Raw genomic sequence first — 24,477 nt, forward strand, 5'->3', positions numbered from 1 at the left:
ACCAATCATATCGCCGAATTCCCAGGCAGTGAGAGACAAATACGGCGTGCCGAAGACATATTGGGTGTCTCAAAATCACTGAGAACTCTATAGCTCAAAATTTAAGCCCTGCACTTTTTTAGATCTACCCCGTTGAGTGGCATTTTTGTGAAAATTATGTAAATATATTTATCAGAATAAGGGAGAAGTGTAGGGGGCGGCGGGTGAGGTGCAGAAGAAGAATAAGAAGAAGTTGTACCTATCCAGTAATTTTATCTTGATTTGTGGATTAGAGGAAGACTAGATTTTGATAAAGAAATCGGCAAACTTGAACTGCAGGTAAGGTGTTGGTTTGTCATGCCGATTGTCTTGAAACCTGTTCCTTTTAAACCTGGGCTTCACCATTTACGCTCCATATGTGAATTAGCCTTGAGGCAAAATAATCCGGCAGGTGGCTATTTTCTGTTTGTAAAACTGGCCTCAGATGGAGTGCTATCATTTGATTAACCATCACATGATCAGGCAGCAACAAAGTTTGTGGTTTTAGAATCTTGAAAAATTTTCTTGGGAGTGGCACTTGGTAGACATCTGTTTGTGATTCTGCTAGAGCAATAGCGTCGTGCTCAAGCCAGCCAAATTTTAGACTGCCAATTCACAAGAAAAAATGCTTAGTTAATCAGATTTCAGGTATCAAAATATTAGGTAAGGCACCAATAGGCATTTAATTCAATTCTGGTGGTAAAAATCATGACCATATATTGGCATATCATCAATTTTTAATTTGTTGTGGCACACCTTGTTGTATATTGAGGCTTGAAGATGCTCAAGTAAATATTTTTGATGCGTGTGTTGATGAAGGCTAAAGTCCAATGAAAATAAAAAGCAGAAATTATCCTGACCTTCCCTTCCCTACTAACCTCCAACCTCCAACCTATCAGCCTACAAACCACTGTTCAGACTTCATCTACACGCAGGTTTAACATTTTATGATAAAGTAAAAAATGCTCAGCTTGTAATCCAATGCCTTTCAAAACCAATAGGCCTTTTTGGCCTTGCGAATGGTTAACGGAGAGAGAGAGTTACCTAACTCTATCATGTAAAAGCTGCTTTGAGAAAATAGCACTGTGTTTTATCCTGGCTTCATGACTCTCTAACGCTCTTTCAAACACATGGTTGTTTTCTGACAATTGGTGATACAGAGAGGGTCTGCATTAATGTCCAAGTATGGTCATTTAGGATCAATTTTTGGTGCCCTCGTTTTATATTATTCCAGCACTCCAGCAGCCTTACCCCGCGTTCGATGTCTCTCGGATGACGAAGATTCTACGTCGTCCAGCCAATCCCGTCCAAGGTCAGCGGGGGCTCGGCTGTGGTTATGAAACGTGATTGGCCGGACGGCGTAGAATCTTTGCCGTCCGGGAGACATCGAACGCGGGGTTAGTCTCCCCAACTGACATGCGCTGAATTTGTCGCATGTAACTTTACACCTGACGTGCGCCGAAATTTTAGGTGGAACCCTGCCACTACGCCAAATATAAGTTATGACATGATCACTGCTCAGTTGCGCAGGTTCACCAGAACAGCGTCATGGGTGCAAAATGACCACCGTAGCGCCCGTAAACCCTAATAAACAAAGAAGCAAACATCAGTTGCGCAGTTAATGCCAATTTTCACAATTTTGATTGTCCATTGATATTGTTTGGTCATTTCAGGACTCGTGGCGCTGCTCGCCTCCTCGCCAATGCGAACGCGTTCTCTGAGGACAACCCGCCCAAGGCTAGTATGGCGAAGCCACGCCACCGCGCCGGCTATAGACTCACGGCCTGAAGCGAGTTTGGGCGCGACGGCTGGCGAGCCAAGGCGGCGGAAAGTCGTCTGGCGGAGCTCCCGTCTGAGGCGAGCGAGCTTGATCTGGTCAGACATCTCCGCCACCGATGGTGTGCTAGATGGAGGAGGAGGGGCCATCCCCCCCCTGAACCGCGACATCCGGGAGGTGCGTGTCGCGGCAGGCGCCCTCTGCTCTAGCACGCGCGGCGAGCTATTCGCCCTAAGAGCGGTGTTGGAGGAGCTGTTGACCAAGACTGGTCGCGACACCTCTCTTCCGATAATTATCGTCTGTACCGACTCGATGGCGGCGCTGGCCCTCCTGCGGAGCGGCGCGGCGGCCCAGAGAGCCCCTCTGGCCGCAGACATATGGGGGCTGCTGGCAGCGCTCACCGAGGGGGCCAGCCAGTGATAATGCAGTGGGTTCCTGCACACTGCGGGCTTCCGGGCAACGAGCGGATGGACGCCCTCGCGCGAGGCTGGCGCCCTATCCCAACGGTAGCGCCGTCCGCCGATCGACTTGGGCAGCACTATCTGCAAGGCAGGCGCGCGCGACGCTGCGCGCGCCTGGCGGCGGAGCTGGCAGGACGGATGACCCTGGCTGCCGCCGTGAGAACCATCCAGAACCGTACGGCTATGCTGCGGCAGCGGCTGAAAGGAACGCAACAACAATAACTACAACAGCAGCTGCTAATGAAAGGGGAAATCATGGAGCCGGATGACCCGGCACATGGCGCTCAGCCAGCTGAGAATGAGAGCAGCTATCAAATCGCCAGCAGGGTGCTGCGGCTGGTAACTGACGACCTTGGTAGAGAGAGCGCCTCCGCTGATGCGGATGAAACTACCCCCTCTCGGGTTTGTTTGACGCCGTCTCCGTCGACTCTTTCGCCTGGGCCGGCTGGCGACCGCGCTACATTTCTTGTGCAGTGACTCGTAACTGTGTTCACCAAACTTTCAAAACTCCCCACGTTAGCATCTTTAAAGAATGTTTTCCTTGTACACTGCTGCAATGTCTTATGTAGGCATGTTGTACAGTCTAAACGAGTGTGGAATGCTTTGTTGTGCTTGTTCTGTATTTCGTTTGCTATTTATCACGGTGACTATAATTTATTTTGACCAACTCTTGCCTTGTTACAATTTTAGTGGATGGTTTCTGAACTGCTGTTTGCATTATAGATGTTGCTAGTGCGTAGACGCCAAAGATTACTTATACCTATTGACGCGCCAGATAAAGGAGGTGAAGTATTCCTCTGATCTATACCTACGGAATTCCTTTATGTGTGTTTTGTAATCGATATTGGCGGTTTTCTTATGTGATGCGGTGTAGAGCGTGGCTGAGGAAGGCGATGTTTAAAGTTGCTAGTTATTTTTCAATACATCTTTGATCGGACTGTCGTGCTTGCTGTAGGTCGGACTTCCGTTCTTGATGGTGATTGGACGCACGTGCCGGTAGTTCACAACAATGCGGCTTTCGATTATAGTATAGATTTAGATGCATTTAAAGTGTTTGTATACGTAGTCCTGAGTTTCGAGATATTATCCTTGCGGGCTTCTTGCCAACAGATTGTCCACTTCTGTGTCCAGTACTCATCCCACTCACGAGGCTCAGTTGTGTTTGCCAGCCCCTATACGGAAACATTGGCCAGATAACTGACTACTACTGAAATTTTAAGAAGCGTGGGCAGTAGGGCATAACGAACGGTCCTCAGCTTCAGTAGCCGCGGAGGGGGGGGGGGCACCGCCGACTTTTGGTCCCATTCTTTCCATGCAGGCCAAAATCAAAGGGGGGCACGGTGCCCCGGTGCCCTCCCCGTTCCGTCGCCTATGCTCAGGTTATTTCTGACCTGACAGGCTCAGGGAGGATTGCTCTTTGTTGTTTTTCTCCGATGAACCCTCTTGCTGCACACTGGCTGATCCAAAGGATGGAGGGGACGGGGGGGGGGGGGGTGCAGACGTATGAAAAAAGAAGACAATGTTCTTTCCCTAGCGCACGAAATCAATTCTTAAATGAAAATTAAACGAATAAGCTTCCGTTAAGAAGCCCCCGTTCCGTATCTTCCGTTCCATTCCACGACTGGCACGTTCCAGTGACTTGCTGCAGTAGCGTCATCTATACCTCGCCCTTACTGCCGGGAAGGCCGCGAGTTGCGACATCTATACTATGTCTAGGCCTGAAGTACCTCTTAGTGTTCTTCCGCCACGATGTATTTATTTTTGTCAATCGGTTTGGTCCTTCTGGCCGGATAGGTCGTCAGAATTATCTGAAGGTGCCTGAAATGTCTCGTTAGTGGAAAAAATGTCTCGTTAGTGGAATTCCACTATCTGGCAACTAGCCCTATGTAAACGCGGCTACTGGTGAGTAATCCACAAATCGACGGTACATACCCATCCGCGGCCATCAAAGACTCGGTCTCTGGCAGTGTGCCCACAGTGTGCACACAAAATATCTTGCAAACTTGTGCCATTGAAACTCGATACGTGGTGTATTGACTGAGCGAGCGAACGATGGGTACAGGGAACGCTTTACAAGCGGAGCAGATCGCCTTTCCGCATTAGCAATCAAAGACCAGAGTCACTCAAGCAGCACGGGTCGGCTTTCATACAGCTATTCAACTAAACTGGATACTGTGCATCGAGTGTATTGTGCTTCCGCAACAAGCCGTGAACGGCGTGTTTGGCCAGGTAATGTCACCGATTTGCTCGGAGATTGTTTGGATATACTGAACTGATTCATCCGGCTATTGAACGAATGCATTTGTGCCCTCGGTGTCTCAAACGTAAAGGTTGAAGGTCGAAGAGCTATCAACAGAAGGACGTGACAGCACCCCAGTAGGTAGTTATGATAAACCCTTCACCGTGGAGTGTGCAGGTCACCGTGGCTTTTATCGGGAACTATCTCAAGTCAAATCGCTAAACGTGACTCTGCTTAGAGAATCTCTGGTCTACCTCACACATTTTTTAAGGTAGAAAGTTAAACATTGAGTTAGACCACTCCCGAGGAATCCAGGATGGTCACGACACACAGGGACGGAGATGTGCTGGTGCTGGACAGGCAGTTCGGGCGGGCGGCTCGGTGACAGGGTGACCTGACCCGCCCATCGGTGGTCGAACACTGAGCAGATCTGGCGGCCACCGGGACGCACCATTAGCGAGCGGTGTCGGCCGTCAGCCGGCCGGCGGACCGCGCGGCGAACGAGAAACGCCCGGCGACAGACTGGGACAGACTGCCGACAGACTGCCGACAGACTGCCGACAGACTGCGGATAGACTGCGGATAGACTGCGGACGACCGTCAGCCGGCCGGCGGACCGCGCGGCGAACGAGAAACGTCCGGCGACAGACTTGGACAGACTGCCGACAGACTGCCGACAGACTGCGGATAGACTGCGGACGACCGTCAGCCGGCCGGCGGACCGCGCGGCGAACGAGAAACGCCCGGCGACAGACTGGGGATAGTGTGCGGACAGACTGCGGACACCCTCCGGACAGCTGGGGATAGCCTGCGTACAGTCTGTGGACAGACTGAGACCGCGGACAGAGTGGACAACTACGGACGGAGTGGACAGCCCGTGAGGACAGATCACGAACAGATTGCGGTCGGGGCTGTGAAGATAGAAGTTGACCCCTCCCCTCACCATCACCACTACCAAACGGAAACCAGTTGCAGCAGGTAAATCCCACCGGCAGAGGCGCCTGAAGCCACCGGCCGACTATTGCAGAGCATATCGCAATGCAGGACAGAGGCGTGCCGCATCTCATTGAGCTGAACGCTACGCCGCTCCGGCCGGAAAGCGTGAGCCTGACAGCCAAGATATGATTGAGTAAAACAGTTTCTGGAATCACAGTTTTAAGACGCTTCTCTGCTTCCTGGTATGATTGTAAAATTACCATTCAGTTGAGTTTAATCTCGAAGACATTTAAGTGCTTTGGATGAGGGCAAAAGATACCAAATTTATGTCAAGAAATTTAAGAGTCCACGGTTTGTAGAAAACAGCAACGGTCCTCAGAAGCATTCTTTTGATAACTGGAACCAGCGTCACATCAACTGAAATTAGGGTCACGAAAGCAGTTTTATAGGCTTATTTACGAGTTTAATCGCAATAACATAAGCACTTGACGCTAAAATGGCGATAAAATGCCGCCAGAGTCATGGCGTAAAACGGTGAAAAGTATGCTGCATGCATAACCGACTTATTTTATTTAACTGAACAAGATTGCAGAACACAATGGCCCAATCTTATAAACGCCGTGAAATGGATATGGCAGCACTCTAAGGCTGGATATATAGTACGCAATCTTATAAAACTCTGTGAAATCGAAAACACGGCACGCTCTTTACGGTATTGGTAGCCGCTGGTTTTGAGTATACCGTAAACTGATTTTAACCGTGAGCAGCTGTGCACATCTCAAAACACCGACAATCATCAGCTGTTTGCGGTTTCAGCGGCGTCCATTTCACGCCAGAATTTGTGGCGTACTTTGACGAGCTTCTCAGACAGTTTAATTGATTTAAGATAAATTCCATGTTTTTATGATATAAGTATGCAATATTTTACATTATGATATTTCTAAGATTAAAACATCCTCCACATATTAACTCATGATTTACTATAATGATGCTCAATTATACAGACCACAGTGTACTGTATATAAATAATACAGACAACGATCAATTTCAAAATATGTATTTCCAGGAACTAAATGCACACTAAAACACATAAAAACGAGTGTTCATCGTTATATGGCTTTATTTTTCAAATAAAAAGGGGATTTTTAAGAGGATTTTAGCATTAGTAACCGTCTTAGATTTTCGGCAGCCACTGCATTATAGAATCGGTATGGGTCTTCAGCCTATTCTCACGTCTCACGTATGACACAAATAACGGGCACTTCATGGCTTCTGATTAGATATTTAAATTAATGATGATATACCTTAGTTTGTCAAAAATTATAAATGCCTACTCACTATTCGTATTTCCTCACTTTCTGTTTCGCACAGTCACTTATCAGTGATCAATCTGTTGTTTCTCTTCCTGCATCTCGTTCTGACTTCTGAACCAAGTACCTATTTTTCTTGATACAGCTTTGATATGTAGACTGGGTACTTAAATCTTTTGAGCAATTGCTTTTTAGCTTTAGGCTAGGTAATAGGTACCTATGCTTGAATAAGAAGGAAAATAAGCTGTAACTTGACCTAATTCAGTTCATGTACGTAATCTTCGAATTTTAGTAGCTTTATCTTCATGAAGACAAGAAGGCAAATAAGCTATATCTTGAATTGATCCAGCTAATGTACGTATCCTGATGCTCAAATTGTAGGAGCTTCATTGTCAACGGCATTACTTCAATTACTGAAAGAGTAGCCGAGCTATAATTAAATGATTATCTAAATAATTCTTTAACAAATTTATTGCAATGCCTTAACAGCAAATAAATGCAAATGATAAGTTGAAGAAACACTTTATTCACTCGATTTTCTGAGCGCGAGAATGCCCTCGCTGAAATTTATTTGGTCGGCAATCCACTTTTCAGGAGAATTCTTCAAGCATGTTGGTGTTTTCCATACTTTGCTATCACGTTTTCCATAAATAATTTGTTTATTACAGATATGTGTGTCTCTAAAAGAAATAAATGCCCAATAAAAATTAAAACACATAACTTTTGCTGTTCGCAAACAGTACGCATAATTTCCAATAGCGACGGCGACAAGACATTGACCAATCACGTTGCGTGTTTCCTGCTGGCGTTGATTTGTACTGTGGGCAAAATGGCGTGAATAGAATTACCTTACTATTCTCTTTATAAGATTGCGTGAATAGGGTGCCGTAAATAGAGTGGGGTGGAATGATAGTACGCCATTTGGTAGCACAACCTTTATAAGATTGGGCCAATGTGTCATTAATTTCACGAGATGCCTTACATCGAATAAAGCTGAAGAGTTTTTTTTTTTAATAATATGCAGATGCCTGAAATAAAATGCCAACGGCACAAAAGCGAGTGTAACAAGAACTAAAATGTATCAAATCAAGCTGCATTTAACATCAGCGATATACTAAATTGACAAATATGTTTGACTTAAACAATTAATGAAACACCTAATAAGATGGCGTTACACTTACACCGTACTTAAAAACAAGAGAAGCCACAATATCGTCACAGGCTACAAGTCCCTGACAGGAAGCTGGCTAATGTTATTTCATTCAAGTGCCTATGGTTTCCTATGAAACGTGCGACGCCGGTTGTCGCTGCGCTCAGAACTTCTGCGAAGTTTCACCCAGACCTGTCAGGTTGACTCCACGTAACAGGGCCGTCTCCCATAGCCGGTGAATGGCTCGACCCGGTGCCATCCACTGAGCCGTCTGCCATAGTCGGCCTCCGTCCGTCCAAAGGTCGGCGCCGCCTGGGAAAGGTCGGCTCGCGGCGTGGCGCCGCGCCGCCCGCGGCTAACTCCCCTCACCACATTACCCGAGTGTCGGATGGAGGCGGCAGTGGTCGCCGGCCGCCGGCCGTGCGGCAGCTCGCTATTCAGTCACAGTGCAGCTCACATCAACTCGCGGGGTCTGCCCCGGTCCGTCTCAGCCAGCCGGCCACGTCAGCGGAACACCGCGCCGGAGCGAGGTCTGTCACAACGAGGCGAAGTCGTCACACGGAGGGAGGAAGGAAGGTCCGTTACACCGGGGCGGCGAGATCCGTCACACCACGAGAAGGTCTGTCACCGGTGGAGGTCTCCAGGGGTGGGTCGCCGCCGCCCCCCGAGGGCTGGTCGGCCGCGTGGGTGCGCGGGTCGAGCACCCACTGTCCGTGTCCAGGGAGCATTGAGCGCGGCGACTGCAGGTGGCCAGATTCCCAGGAACCCGAGCGCGGTGCCATTGTGGCGCGCCTGTCTGTCTGCGCGTGCGAGCCGTGCGTCTGTAGCGAGCCGCGTCTGTTTCCCGGGGTCGCGGCGATCAGGCCGGGTGCTCCATCAGTGCGGTGATGAAGTGCGCCGTGCCGCGGGATCGGGGCAGCCGTGATAGACGTCCACGGAGGAGGCGGTCCGGCAGCTCATTCTGCCTGATGAAATTCCATTGGGCCGGAAATGAGTGATAATGGACTCTGGACATGCGTCGAAATTAGGTCAGCGGGGAAGTTCGGGGGCCCCACGATCGTCCCGCGCTGTTAATGCATCGACAAATCTGATGGCAGCGATAAAATATTTGGTGGCTATAATAAATGTATGAACATATGCTGCAAAGTATCTTGGCTAAAAGAACCAAGGACATTCCCAACCACATGACTAGAGCTGTGATTTGTATTTAATCAATGCAGATATTTTGACCAAGCGTTTACTTTTTGAACAACCAGCTTCTCTTCGGAATATCAAAATTCAAACGTTGAATCCAGTCTCAGCTATCTAACTACTTAGAGAAAATCCCGAATTCACCGCCTCTAATAAGCACCATTCACACTAAGACCGTTGAAAACAGCGAATCCAGCCCCTACTACCGTCAGAGAGCAGCTCATTCATCGGGTCTAATAAGTGCCATTCAGTCCCTCGGAGTTCGATAGTTGGAGCCGCTCGAGCGTCACTCGGCAGGACAGAGTGGAACAGGGCGGAGGTTATCGGCTGACGAGGAGAGCTCTCAACTGTCGGCCACGCAGACATTAGGAAATGAAAAACGGATCGACCTCCGCCCCAACGTCATCTGCAGCGCATCGGATGATTGAAAAATGCGAGAGGTTGTCATCTAATGTATATGAAGCTCAAATCTCGTCGGACAAATCTCGTCCATTTGATATTACTTCACTGTGCTGCGTATTAAGTACGTGAAAGCATCTGGACTGGTCATAATTTAAACTATGTTTAATAAAGCACTATAAATGATCATACAAAACGGGACAAATAAAACACTTCACAGATAAAGCTCTGAGCGGCTGGACCCATAAACGTTCATCTACCGAGCTTGTTATTCCTTCCAGTTTTGTTGAAAAGCAAGGTGCCTGTGTGCGACACATTACACGATAATCGACTGTTTTTATTGAGTTATTGCTAGTTAATTTTCCGTACCGTTATAGCATGAATGTTATTCACTGCCTAATTGATTTACGCTTAATGCATGACAGCTATACACAAGTGCCTTTACAGCAATTCGCGTGCCACATGGTTGCACCATCTCCACACTTCGCAGCCACTACATAACTATCCGGCTGACGACATCGTAATGTTCTGAGAGCAGGCGCACATGCAGATAGGTGTGTTCTCGTGTGGTGGGCGACCTCCCTGGCAGGGCTGATCAGCATACAGAGTGGAGACCAACGAACGCTGATTACGGCGCTCCAAAGCCTGAGGCGAGATTCGGGACAAGGTGACATCCCTTTCTACAGAGACGGGAGTTTTCTCGCAACAGGTATGGCGTATATATTTCGTCGTACTATTTTGTCAAGGGAAATGCTGCCATACTTGTAGGCACATCATATCTCGCTGAAATACATAGGTACACCTACCTACATTTCACACCAATGCTCTGTGGCCAACTAGAAAACGGCGTGTAAGTCCAGCTCCAGGAGGGTGACGGCAAAGAAAACGTATGTAGTCAGTCTATTAAGCGTCTGGAATCAGGAATGTAATTTGTTCAAGCTTAAGCTAAAGCCGTATGGGTACCTAAGCTAGTCTACAAATGAGCACAAAGAGCAACAAATTGCCTACTAAGAATAATGATATAATATTGTGAAAGCGCGCTGGACTAGAAAAGAAAATGGACGCTGGCGTCACTAAACGCACCACTTGCCTTGCTGCTGACCACGTCACCTTCACCACCCTCGGCTCTGGCCTTCCCGAGCTCCGAGCGACTGCCTCGCCTCCGCGAGCTCCTGAGCGCAACTCGGCACACTCTGCCCGCCGGCCGAGCCGTGCGGATAGGGCTCGTTGCCGAGCAGCTGACGCCACGTCTCAATAAGGATGCAGCCATCGGTGCCGACGTCAGAGCCGCCTCCATTGACGTCCGGCGCCGCCTCCATTGACGCGTTATTAGCATGTCCGGCGGTCCAGCAGAGCGAAGGGCGTGCCGACCGAGTGGTGACCGGCACATGCCCTCCCCTCGGGCACCGGTCACGTCCGGTGCCCCGCGGCGGCCGGGTCGATGACCGCGCCGACGGGTCAGTGACCAATCGGGGTCGAATCAGAACACGCAGTCGCGACAAACACGGCAGGGGTATTGGCAACGCATTGCCGGGATTTCGGGCAAGGATGGTTCATGCTTCATTTATCACCGGGGCCTCGATCGAAGCCTTACCAATTTCTGCCTTGAAGCATAAGTCGCTTTGGCTCGTGACTCTGTTCTATTCTACATTTGTATTTGGCTCGTGGCCTCGCAGTGAGATGATTTCTTGATTCGTGATTGTTTCGGCATTCATGTTCCATAGCTGTCCATTCATTTTCATTTATCACAGTGGGCTTTCAGGCCCGGCCCGTGGACAGAAAAGGCTTTTCGTTCGTCAGCCGGTTTCATTCGCCAGCTGCGACGTGAGCGCTGGTGCCGAGGTCGAATGGAGCAGCCGGCTGGGAAGCTTAGCACGTTCCAGTTGCGAGTATATTTAGTCTTCCTCTTTCAGAAATAATGAGCGATTCCCTTTCTCTCTGCTGTGAAATTTTGTATACCTATTCCCAAACGAAACAGAAACGAAGATGAAAGCTACATTTACAGGAGTCAGAGAGGTAAGCTGAAAAGAATAGGCTGAACACTGGCTCATGGGCCGCAGTGGGAACTGAAGCATAAAACAAACCCAGAACCACTCCGAGTTTGGGTCATCCCGCGGGGGCCGTGCCCCGACGACCGCCGCCGCCGCGTTCCAGTTACGGCGGCTGTTTACATCCGGCACGGCGCAATCACATCGCCTGCCGATTTCCGGGGATTTGCCCCGTGGCGAGACGATCCGCCTCGGGTCCCGCTGCCCGCGACAGCACCAACACGCATTGGGGTCGTTTGTTCGGCATCCGCCCTTTCATCATCTTCTGGTCATTCTGAGTGCAACTGAAGTGATTCAATAGGTTTTCGTCGTATTTGCTCGAGGCGTACCGCAGCGTATTATCTCCAATTGGATTCATGTGTCGGCAAATTGCAGGATTACCACGCCTGTTACAGGCCTAGCACCAGAATCGCGCATGGATGCTGGTGAAATATTGCCCCGTCTTCAGGGCATTGGCGGATCCAGGGGGAGGGGGGAGCATCTGGGGCAAATAGCTCCTTCCCTGAAGCGGCCGAAATCGACGAAAAATCGCGGTTTTCTAGAAGAAACGAAAAGTTAACAACTTTTATTTAAACAGTTTGTTTACAACTACACAGCAGTGTGTCAGGAATCGAAATCTCATGAGTTTTTTTTTAATTTCGAGAAACATTTTTGGGGTATGCCCCCCCCCCCGCAACGTCCCAGACCGCCTTTCTGGATCCGCCAGTGCTTCAGGAATCAGGGCACCGTGAAATACAAACACCAGGGACAATCTACTTGTGGTTTTACATACTGCAGTACGTTGTGTTGGGATATTGTGACCGCGCACCGGCCGTGTGGGGCCGTGGAACAGGGCGGGGTCGGCGGCCCGGCCGTCCGGCCGGCGAGCCGCCTGACCGCCGCGCGGTCATCGCGCATGCGCTCTGTGCCGTGGTTATATAAGGGCGCGACCGTGACCAGACTGGGTCAGTCGGCGGGTCGCCGTGTCCGTGCTTGGTCTTCGGTCGCTGGAAGCACAATACACCGTGTCGTGGTATATGCAGCTTTACTTGGCCCTAACATATTTTGGCGCGGTCGGTAGGACCAATAACGTAAATGGGCTGCATATGAGTTTTTAAGAAAGAAGATTGCGGTGAGAGTTCTGTGACGGCCTACGCAAGCTCACGGTGGAAAAGGTGGACGGAGCCGGTGAGTAGAGACTTTGGGTGGTGAGAGGCTCTCTCCAGTAGAGTTCAGTATAACAAACTATGGATTTATCTACCATTTTCCTTTCAAGAGCTTCGAAATTTAGTGGAGAGTCGGGGGAAGTGTGGCAGAAATGGTTCTGCCAATTCGAAGCTCAGACGGCGAGCATGAAAGCCGGGGACCGGCTGGCGGCTATGGTGGGTCTTTTGGACGGAGTCGCACTGGACACATTCGCGTCACTCACCGAAGAGTCACGGAAGGACTACGGCAGGGTGGTTGAAGCACTGAAAAGTATGGAGCGCTATGGAGGGATTCCAGTGCGGCCGATTCATCTGTGGCCTCCGTGACACGCAATTGCAAGAGAGGTTAATCAGCCAAAACGTATCCACACTGACTGACGCGGTACGCGTTAGTAAAGAATTCGAGGAGACGAGGAAGACGATCAAGGCAGTGCGAAATCATGAGATCGACGTCATCGGGGCGGTCCGCCCGGTCGGGGGTGAAGCAACCGCGGGTCAAGCAGAAAAGACTGTGACGGACAACAACCGGCTCACAGCCATCGAAGATCATATTCGCGGGCTACACGAGTCGATATCGGCCATCACAATGGCGCCGAAGACGACAACTGATGCGAGTAAGTCTCGCCGACTTCCCCGGTGCTACCGCTGCGAGCAGCCGGGTCATTTTCAGCGAGACTGCCCCGAGCGTAGCCGTGGTTCACCTAGCGTCAGATGCTTCGGCTGTGGAGAATTGGGTCACCTCAAGCGACACTGCCCCATTTCATTGCCGTCGACAAGGGATGGGCGCGCGCTGCCGCTCTGCTTATGTTGCGGGCAGCAGGGCCACTGGATGGCGGGGTGCCAATACTTCCAGGGTGGCAGCACTGGCGGAAGCCACTCTGAGACAAGAGCTGCTGATCCCCGGCGGGGCGCCGGTGCGCATCAGGAAAACTGAACCGGACTGGAGCCGTGGGACAGGTCCCAGTCCTCTCGAAAGCGTCCCCACTCACGGCGTCGGCCGTTCGGGTCGTCATTCACGGCGCTCCGACATGGGCGCTGGTGGACACTGGTGCCGACTTCACCATGATGCGAAGAGGATTTTATGAGGGGAACCCAGCACTCAGAGCAATCCGGCTCAGCCCGAGCGCGCGCAATGCTATCGGAGCGGGAGGTACCTCCCTCCAGGTAGTTGGTGAGTTGGAAAACCTCTCATTATGCATTGATGGAGTCAGCTTCCGATGCCCGGTAGTGACCGTGGCAGACGACCTCGTGTACGACGTGATACTAGGTCGCGACTTCACGTGCATGCATCGCACGGTCATCGACGACGACGCTGGCTCATTCAAGATTGGAACCATGAGCGTTCCCCTGCCGAGCCGGGAGCAGGTTCGACCAAGACGTGCGCGAGTGCGATTACTGTCGAACGTCGTCATTCCAGCACGGTCAGAGAGCGTGGTAGCCGGTAAGCTGGAGAGTGGACGGCGTGCAGAGTGATGAAATGGGTGCAGCCGGGATATTCGAGCCATCAACCGTAGCGGAGCGGGAGGGACTCCTGACTCCAAGGGCTCTGGTCGTTGCAGACGACGACGGGTGCGTCTCGATCATTTTGACAAATGTTGGGTCTGAAGAAGTCCGTGTTCTCAGAGGCAGTGACCTAGGGACATTTTATGATGCTACAAACGAGAAGGACTGCGAGTACAAGTTGTGCCTGGCTGCAGACGGAGGCGTCGAGGACAGTGATGATGATGACGTTGATGATGTGAGCTGCAGAACAGAAAGGCGTCAGAAGACGACGGTGACAGAAGTACTTGATGTGGACGGATCTGACTTCTCAGCGGAAGGAAAGGAGAAGCTCAGAACCATTCTCAGCGAATATGCAGACATCTTCAGTCAGTATGCGGGTGATATCGGCAAGACAGATTTGCTCGAACACCACATCGACACAGGGGAGGAGGCTCCCGTGAAGCAGAGACCTCGGCGGGTACCAGTTAAACTCCGCGAGCAAGTCGAGATGCAGAAGACGCAGATGATGAAAGATGGAATAATTGAAGAGAGTACAAGTCCTTGGTGCTCCCCAGTCGTCCTGGCCAGAAAGAAAGATGGAAGTTTCCGCTTCTGCGTCGATCTCCGCGCGATCAACAGCCGAACTCGCGGATGTGCGCATCCTCTGCCGAGGGTCGACGAGGCGTTGGATACCCTTGCGGGGGCAACGTGGTACACGACGCTCGACATGGCGACCGGTTACTGGCAGGTCCCGCTGGCCACAGAGGACCGGGAAAAGACGGCGTTCTCCACGGGCAAAGGACTCCATCAGTTCAGGGTGATGGCCATGGGTCTCAAAAATGCTGGAGCCACATTCCAGCGACTCATGGAACTGGTGCTTGCGGGTCTGGACTCGAAACGCTGTTTAGTCTACCTTGATGACATCATCATATCAAGCAGATCCGAGGACGAGCACATCGCAACGCTCCGTGATGTCTTCAAGCGAGTGAGGTCGGCGAAGCTGAAGCTCAAACCAGAAAAGTGCCGCCTCGCAAAGCGCGAAGTTACGTTCCTCGGTCACCGGGTCGCAAAGGAGGGACTCCTGCCGGACCCACATAACATCCAGAAGATACTCGACTGGGCTCCACCGAAGACGGAAGATGGCATGAAAAGCTTCCTCGGATTGTGCGGATATTACAGCCGTTTTGTCCCACAATACATGGATCTCACGAAGCCGCTGAGGGAAGCCAAGGTGGTGGGTGACCACCTGACGTGGACGCCGGAAGCTGAAGCAGCTTTTGAGAGTCTGAAGCAGGCGCTGACTGCACCTCCAGTGTTAGCCCTCCCTACGTTCCGTGGTACATTTGTCTTGTACACGGATGCATCCGACTCTGCAGTCGGTTCAGTGCTCGCGGAGCGGTTGGGTGACACGGAGAGAGTCATCGCCTACGACAGTAAGGTGCTGACAAAGCAACAGCGCAGATGGCCAACATATGATAAAGAACTCTGGGCCATCGTTCACGCCATCCGGCGATTCAACCAGTACACAGTTGGAGCAGAATTCGAAGTCGTGACCGATCACAAACCACTCACGGGTGTACCGGAGTCCATCAATGTGGAACGTGACGGGACGGGAAGACGTGGCCGGTGGGCCATCGAGCTGAGCTCTTACCAGTTCCGGGTGGTTGTCCGGCCGGGCCGTGATCACGGCAATGCCGATGCGATGTCCCGGCAGCGACCAGTCAACGGCAATATCTGGACGGGCAAGCACAGCAAGTCTTATCCCGCCGAAGCCGGTCAAGCACCCGTGCATACCGCAGCTACAAGAGCCCAAGAACCTGCTTCTGGTGGAGAGGAGGAATGTGTGGGGAAGACTCGAGGCGCAGCAGAACTTGACCAAGTCTGCGCACTGCCTACTGCGCCACCTAGTGCGAAGGGTGACCAGGCGGGACGCCTAATCACTGAAGCACCAGGACAATCGGAGTTGCAGACGGCGCAACAAGAGGACGAGGTCCTCAGTGTCATGCGGAACGCCTGTCTGGGCAGTCGGGAACCACCGCACGATCACCCTCTCGCCGAGTGGGAGCTACTGCGTGGGAGCTGGACGCAGCTCGAAGTGCGGGAGGGCGTCCTCGGCATGAGGACGAAGTGGGGCTTCCGGGCCCTGGTCCCCGATTCGATGCGATCAAGGATCATGACGCTCGCCCATGACCATCCGACGTCCGCACACTTGGGACGGAGTCGAACAACGGAAAGAGTGCGACAGCGCTTCCTCTGGCCCGGCATGTTCGCGGACATCCGTCGGTACTGCAGCACGTGTGACCTTTGCCAACGGCGCCATCGCCCTGCACCGAAGAAACGGGCTCCTTTGGTGACGGAGGTCACGAGTCAGCCGTTCCGCAGAATTGCGATTGACATCACTGAGATGCCGGTGTCGGAGAATGGCAACCGATATGCAGTAGTCATCATGGACTACTTTTCTAAATACGTCCGAGTGTACCCAGTCAGACGGCAGGATGCCGAAACCGTAACCACGGTGCTGTTGGATTGGGTTTACGACATGGGGGTGCCAGACAGGATTCACTCGGACCAAGGAGGCCAATTTGAGTCTGCGTTGTTCCAGTGCATGTGCAAGCGACTGGGCATCCAGAAAACGCGTACAACGCCCTATCACCCCGAGAGTGATGGTATGGTAGAGCGTTTTATGAGAACACTCAAGGACATGGTCGCCAAATACGTTGACCCTCAGGGAACGAACTGGGACGCTGACATCAAGGCGTACTGCATGGCTTACAACACCTCTGTGCACAGCGTCACCGGATATTCCCCGTTCTTTCTGCTGCACGGATTCCACCCGAAAACGCCACTCGATGCGGTCATCAACCCTCCGGATCGGGCGGTAAATATCCGGTGCTACCTTGAAGACCGTCTAAAGGCCATTTCAGAGGCTTATCAGACGACTATCAGGAAAACCCGGGCCAGTGGTACGGAGGCTGCGACCCGATTCAACCAGCGCGCGAGCGGAAAAGGGTTCGAGGCTGGTGACCGGGTATGGATTCGGGATAATAGGGTCTCGGTCGGCGGGAAGCCGAAGCTGGGACTGTACTACAAAGGCCCGGGCACCATCATCGGCCGCCTCGGAGGAGAGAGAGGAGTAACGTACCTCGTCCGTGACGACAAGGGCAAGGAAAAGGCTCTGCACTTCAACCACCTAAAGCCAGCTGTGGAACGGGAGTCCCACAAACAGGAAACGTCTGGAAGCACCCGGAGGGACGACGCATCGGACACAGCCACAGAAACGCGTCCCAGGAAGCAGACGGGGTCCGAGGAGACTGGACCGGATCCGCTGGCGTTGTACTACCTCTGCCGGCGGGCCCGAGATCAGGTGGGGGATGGGGGTACATCTGTGCGGGGCGCGTATGTGACCAGGTCTGGCAGAGTGTCGCTCCTTCCAGATCGTTTTCAGTCCTAGGCCTCGGATGCTCTCGATGTGCATCACCAGTGTCTGAATCAGTTTGTATTTCCGGTCGCGTTCCGGTCGCGTAGTGTGTCGCGTTTCTTTGTTACTTGACCAAGTGGAAACGTTTCTTTTATGGGGGGAGGAGTGTTGGGATATTGTGACCGCGCACCGGCCGTGTGGGGCCGTGGAACAGGGCGGGGTCGGCGGCCCGGCCGTCCGGCCGGCGAGCCGCCTGACCGCCGCGCGGTCATCGCGCATGCGCTCTGTGCCGTGGTTATATAAGGGCGCGACCGTGACCAGACTGGGTCAGTCGGCGGGTCGCCGTGTCCGTGCTTGGTCTTCGGTCGCTGGAAGCACAATACACCGTGTCGTGGTATATGCAGCTTTACTTGGCCCTAACAGTTGTGCGTTAACAGCGAGCATTGAAATTCGCACATTTTTATGTTATTGAATCGTATCATCTGGGACAGGTCGTACGCTATCGGAAACATCAAGTTTATACAGATAGACTTAACTATTTAATGATAATCAAGAGCCACCTAAAACTTAAGAACTTCTGGAGACTTTCCAAGAACTTGAGGACTGTTATGTGACAAGACATCAAAGCGAATTATGTATACTCGCCAGGGGCGCGGGAACTACTTTCCGACTGGGGGGGGGGGGCACACCATAATAGAGATTAACCTAGGGTACCCCCAAATCTAGTTTTCTCACCGGTTTTAGGCCACTTATTTTTCACCCCTCGGCTTTTTCAACAAAAAAAGAAAACATTTGCAAAAAAAGTGTGGTATTCCGTCTCAAAGCTGTGGGGGCACCGCCCCCACGGCCCCAGAGTTGGGGGGGGGGGGCAAGCTGCCCCCACTGCCCTCCCCCCGGCTCCCGCGCCTATGATACTCGCGAGTAACATCGCAGTTTAATTACGTGAGCTACATCGCAGGGATGAGGCTTATTAAAAAAAAACATTTTAATAGGCAATGGAAAGGAGCATCAGCCCCCCTTTTATTTTCAGCATTTACCTATCGGTAACTACGTTGGCCCGCTGCTGACCACTATACGTCGTATGCGTGTTGGGTCGAAGACATTTCCACCCTTGCCTAAGCAAATATACGGCCTTGAATATGCGCAAACAAAATGCAGACTACGCTTCACAGGATCTCAGCAGACGAATTTCCTGTGAGCTGACTTTCTGCGCCCTTATTTTGCCGAGTCCACCCTGTCTTAACTCATGACCAGTCCTTCATCACATGTCATATTTGGACGCTACAGCAGTGGTTTCGACCCCAAAGAGACCAGTTTCCAGATACGGAAGCAACGTTTCCATTGGGTAGCCTAAAATCAGACGGCAGAATTAACCCTCGCCGGCCGAGGGGGGCGGCACCCGTCCCCCCCCCCCCAGGGTTTTTTTTTCGCAATAGCTCCGAACACGCTGGCGATAGAGCTGAAACTTGGCATACCTGACCTTTGATTCAAGCCAAATCTTTTGACACCAACCGCATTTTCGGGTCAGGTCAGGTCACTGACCTATGACATCATAAGTGAACCTCTGCACGGTCTTCTGCAGATGTCGCAACTTCGCAACGCCCTCACTGCCAGAGGAGTTTTCACAGGGAAATGAAACTTGCAGGATCTAGTATCCATTACGAGTTCACAACTTGAATATCTCGGATTTTTCCTCAAGGTCATATGAGGTCAGATCACTTTCGTGACCTCACCATGTTAGGCCTATAAGTCAATGGGGAAAATGAAAACTGCTATTCTGGCGCCGAGAACGATCTCCAACTATCTCAAGCACACAGAATCGTGATTTGATGCACTCCTTGCAAGGTTAGATGCGTCACGTTTGCAATGCTGACCTTGCGTGACGTCATTTATGACATCATCAAGGTCATATAAGTGTTTCGTCAATATCTCCCGATCAAATTGAGCTAGCGAGTCGAGAATGCCACCAATGGACTCAGGAAGACCTGCCGAATCGCATGATATGCGACATGACCTACTCCAACCAATTTCGTGACCTGGTGGCGCTGACCTGACCGTGACCTGAGGTCAGCACCTTAAGTTGACCTCACCCAAACAAAAAGTATATCATTCGACGCGCCCGAGCGAACCGAACACGATGCTGCCATAATCGCGGCTCTGCGGCCGTTTTTTGCGAAGTCATTCACCAAAAACTGAACCGTACCTTGGGGCACTTGACCTGACCTCAGAGGTCACCGGTTGAACTAGGACCTTAAAATCGGGTATTAATCTCTGCGTCTCGTAACGGCGCACACGCTCGTTTTTTCCGCGACGCGCTAGCTCCATCGGGGGCGAAACGGCGAGGGGGTCGTACCCCCACCCCCCTCGGCCGGCGCGCATGACCAATAGGTCCGGCGAGGGTAAAGCAGGAACGTGGAAATAGGAGCAAACTGGAGAAGTGGAAAGGACAAAACGCTTGATATTTCTTTAGTTCATGCACCAATGTTTAAATGGAAAGCCATTAAAAAGGCGTTTCCTGGTCTTCAGAGGAAGAGAAGGGTAGGTATGTAGATTGTAGAGGGAGCCCTGTCAAGATCTTAGAACAGTACCTAATAGCTCAAGCATTTTCTTGCCGATCACGTTACAACGTCAACACAATATCAAACGTAAAATTAAAAGTATCAGGCATATAGCTATTTCATTTTCATTGACCCGCTGACCTTTCGCACTCCGCCTCACATGCCATTGCTGTCGTCTGCTCTTTGAGGCAGCACGAAATTCAGCCGAAACGCTACTCCGAGACTGAGTTATTTAAAACTGCTTGGCTTTATGACTGACCCTTTGCAACACCTTCGTCCATGAGTCGTTGACACCCTCGTAAACTACCATGACCTCGCTTCATATTTCTTTTTATTTATCTAGGCTGACGACTCAGACGACCTTACATTTCAACGTGTCAACAGGCCTTTGAAGCTATTGAAGCTATTGAATTAATTTTTAAGGATAAACGTGTTTCGTTATGTAGAAAAGCAGTTCATTTTAATTGTAACCTACCGTAACTCTGTTTGGCTTCAGTCAAGATATATGAGCAGCGAGTCGATTACAGGTAAAGGACGATGATCCGTTTAACCTGACAGGACCTCTCACAGTTCTCTTCCCTCATAGGCTGCCGAGTTGTAACTCATGGCTGGCAAATAACACAGGCACTGTCGATCTCGATATTGAAATATTGACTTGACCTATTAATAGACATCAAACGTTTCTCGTGAGTCATGGTAGTAGGCATATGCATATTTTTATAACCTTTCAATGTGGGATGTCCGATACTCGACTAACGATTTCATGTAACTTTATCGTAGTTGAAAACAGAAAAGATATACTTTAGTCGTTTTTACGACGGTCATCTGGTAGATACACATTTGGTGCAGATTAGGTGCAGATTTGGTGTAGATGTGGTCAAATTGGGTCATTTTAGTTAGTAAAAGTTCGTCAGTTTGGGTTGCACAGATGCTTATAGACCTCATTTTTCAAATTATCAGACCTTATTTTCGATTAAAACACTGAAATAAGTTCATATAATGACATTTCTTGTAAAAGAGCTTTCACGCAGATTTGGTCAAATTAGGTGCATTCGCCAGACAGCTCGTCGTGAAAACGGCTTTGATCTCCCCATCCCACAACTCTTCCGGGATCTGTAAATTGGTTTGTGAACAGTATACATATTCGATATTAAAGGGACTATCCCACCTTCTAAAATGTTGTTAAAACCAGTTAAATTGTGCCCGACTTTATAGATTGGATGACCAGGAACACGGTTCTGGCATTTATTTTTCATAAAACATCTTAGGCTTCCCATATTCCAAACACAAACTTTCAAATATGTGACGTCACAGCCCAAAATTACCTCCTTCCCCAGGCCACATTACTGTCATAAAGCTGATTCTTTTTACTCTCTGGGCACCACAACAAAGTTCAGACCAAGTTTTAAGCGATTTTTCAACGAACAAACCCATTTAAATCAGAATGACTAAACGAGGTGACGTAACACTAACGGTCGCTCCATGTTGAAGATAGGGCCTTGCACAAGGCCCATTTTCAAATGAAGGGAATGAATTTCTTCAACACCAAGAGGCCGCGGGGGTTGCAACCTAGATAGATAGTGGTTTCTGAACCTCGCCGCAAACTTGGCTATCTCAACGCAAACCCCATGTTAAAGGTAGGATAGTCCCTTTAATAACAAGTGGCTACTGAAGCTCTGAGTTGCGAGGCCACGACGCCCGACAGTCGACACAAGTGGAAAGCATCCGACTTGTGAAGCAGGCCACTTCAATTTTGGTGCGTGCCTCTTACCTGGCTGCCTGCTACGTGTCGGTCTGTGCGCCACTCTGTCATCGGCGGTAAAACCCTGCCCGTGGCCACCGCCGTTCACCGCTGGAGCGGCGCCATCAGCTCCTCTCTGCACCGGCCCTTTTCCAGTGAGACCGCTCGTCCTCACAGCCCGCCGCACGGCTCAGCGTTACTAGTCGGTCGCCAGCCCCCGGCATCACATTACCGCCCCGCGCCGCACCAGGACCGCTCCGCGAGCACCACACACCCCTCCGAGCACCGCCCGAGGCGCTACTGGCGACCCGCCGCCGCAGGAGCCGACGAGTCACCGCCGCCGCGCGCAGGCTCGCCCCGGGCCACCGCCGGCGGTCGGGGAGCGTTGGCCGCCGGCCCGGCCTGCACCGCGCCGCACTCAGCAGATGGGCCGTTAGTAAGCGGCGATTACGAGTCGACGAAAAAGCGTGGATCGCCCAGCTGTACCTCAGGCGGGGGGAGGGGGGAGTAGATGGGGCACACTTGGCGCTGAGGGGGAAGGTGAGCGTGATCTCTCATTGTGCCTGAGGCGGGGTAGGGGCGCTGACTAGTCAACAAACAGGGTAACATGAAGACGCAGCAAAAACAGGAATGCTAACAGAAAGAAGATGCATCGTGGCCTTGAAGCAACGCATGAATGGGAATCCCAGTTCAGCTGTTTTCGCTCATAACTTACCAGTAAAACGCCTTTTGGGCGAAGAACGAGCGAGCGAGATAGTGAGCCCTGCACGTGCGGAAGGGCGAGAGGGTACTTCCACGGACTTGTACTTCCCTTCTAACCGGTCGCTGGCGGTGTGCCAAATTTGAGCGCAATCGGCCCAGCCGTTCCTGAGATCTAGAAGCGGCATTCTGCTCGTGCGCACGTGCAAACGGGGTCCAAAATGACTTCTGCACGGCACCCTACTAACCGGTCCCCAACCGTGTACCAAATTTGAGCGCAATCGGCCCAGCCGTTCTCGAGATCTGGAAACGCCCCCTGCACGTGCGCACGTGCAGTAGCACCCTAACCGCAACACATGGGAATGCATTGCCTGGTGGGTGCCTACCTGTATGCCAAGTTTCAGCGAAATCGCCCCAGTAATTACCGAGTTACTGAAATGGGAACAAATTTGGCACCTCTTATTTTTTATTTTGCACGTGCAGTGGGGGTCACTCACATAGATCAAGAGTATCCGACCTTTGGTAGAAGGGATGCAGCTACACTCGCTTCGCTCGCTGCGCTCGCTCGCTCGTAATTACGAGCGAGCGAGCGCAGCGAGCGAAGCGAGTCTTTTTCAATATAACGGAAAAATCTCAGTATGAGCGGCCCGGCCCGGCCCGGCCTGTAACGCTTTTGAGAGGCTTATATCTCAGCAACCGCTGGACCGATTGGCCTGCGGTCTTTTTTGCTGGGTAGCCCCATCCCTTCTACCCCGTAATTGACTACTTTTGATACATCTCAATGACCGTCGTGGCACGTGCCACGTGAAAAGTCAAGGGTGTTCAAGCTGTTTTGCAAAAGTAGTGATTTTGAGAGGCCCATATCTCAGCAGCCGCTTGGGCGATTGTCTTGCGGTAATTTTTGTAGGGTAGCTGCATCCCTTCTACCAAAGGTCGGATACTCTTGATCTATGTGAGTGACCCCCACTGCACGTGAAAAATGCAGAAAGAAGAGGTGCTAAATTTGTTCCCATTTCAATAACTCGGTAATTACTGGGGCGATTTCGCTGAAGCTTGGCATACAGGCAGGCACCCACCAGGCAATGAATTCCCATATGTTGCGGTTAGGGTGCTACTGCACGTGCGCACGTGCAGGGGGCGCTCCCAGATCTCGAGAACGGCTGGGCCGATTGTGCTCAAATTTGGTACACGGTTGGGGACCAGTTAGTAGGGTGCCGTGCAAAAGTCAGAGTGGACCCCGTTTGCACGTGCGCACGTGCAGAATGCCGCTTCCAGATCTCAGGAACGGCTGGGCCGATTGCGTTCAAATTTGGCACACCGCTAGCGACCGGTTAGAAGGGTGCTTTGCACAAGCCCGTTAGAAGTACCCTCTCGCCTTTCCGCACGTGCAGGGCTCACTATCTCGCTCGCTCGTTCTTCGCCCAAAAGGCGTTTTACTGGTCATACCTACCTAATGCTCATATATGTAAATGCTCATCCATTTCAGTCAGTGCAACCCAGGCCTCGGCGTACAATTTAATCGTTGTAAGGCATTCCCAACGCCGTCTGAAATTATTTATGCACATTATGTAAATGACCTAACGTCAGGATGGCTTTTGAAATCAGCGAGATCAGAGATGGCAGAAATGAGTCAAAGCAATGCAACGTTCATATTGATTGTACCGACAACTTAATAATTAAAAACGTTTTGAGGACAATTTTTGTAATGTGTCCCCGATTATCACGAGCATCGACTAGTTTTAAGCATGATTTAAACGGATAATGGATTTATGATTTTTGGTGTTATCAATCAGCATGCGTTGCGTTTCAGGGGAATTGATTCGTCTATTCGTACGGTTCAGTTGTCAGCCGGCGGACGCTCAGTCC

General features: G+C 51.1%; 1 protein-coding gene and 1 long non-coding RNA gene across 3 annotated transcripts in view; one reads left to right on the forward strand and one right to left on the reverse strand.

Moving 5' to 3' along the window:
* LOC122367673 overlaps positions 1-22,214 on the reverse strand; it is a 103,245-nt gene extending 81,031 nt beyond the window's left edge. Inside the window, exon 1 of the mRNA XM_043341004.1 lies at positions 21,943-22,214. The gene's annotated coding sequence lies outside the window, so the exon portion shown is untranslated. The remainder of the gene's footprint in view (positions 1-21,942) is intronic.
* LOC122367674 lies at positions 18-3,194 on the forward strand. 2 transcript variants are annotated; one of them, XR_006254104.1, is made up of 3 exons: positions 41-318; positions 1,253-1,330; positions 1,692-3,194. It is a non-coding gene; the product is annotated as an uncharacterized LOC122367674 (long non-coding RNA). The 2 variants fall into 2 exon arrangements; XR_006254103.1 differs by having other exon boundaries at positions 18-1,330.
* Positions 22,215-24,477: the final 2,263 nt, after the last annotated feature.

Source organism: Amphibalanus amphitrite, unplaced genomic scaffold (genome assembly GCF_019059575.1).
Source record: "Amphibalanus amphitrite isolate SeventyFive unplaced genomic scaffold, NRLGWU_Aamphi_draft 000887F_arrow, whole genome shotgun sequence".
NCBI classification, from domain to species: domain Eukaryota; kingdom Metazoa; phylum Arthropoda; class Thecostraca; order Balanomorpha; family Balanidae; genus Amphibalanus; species Amphibalanus amphitrite.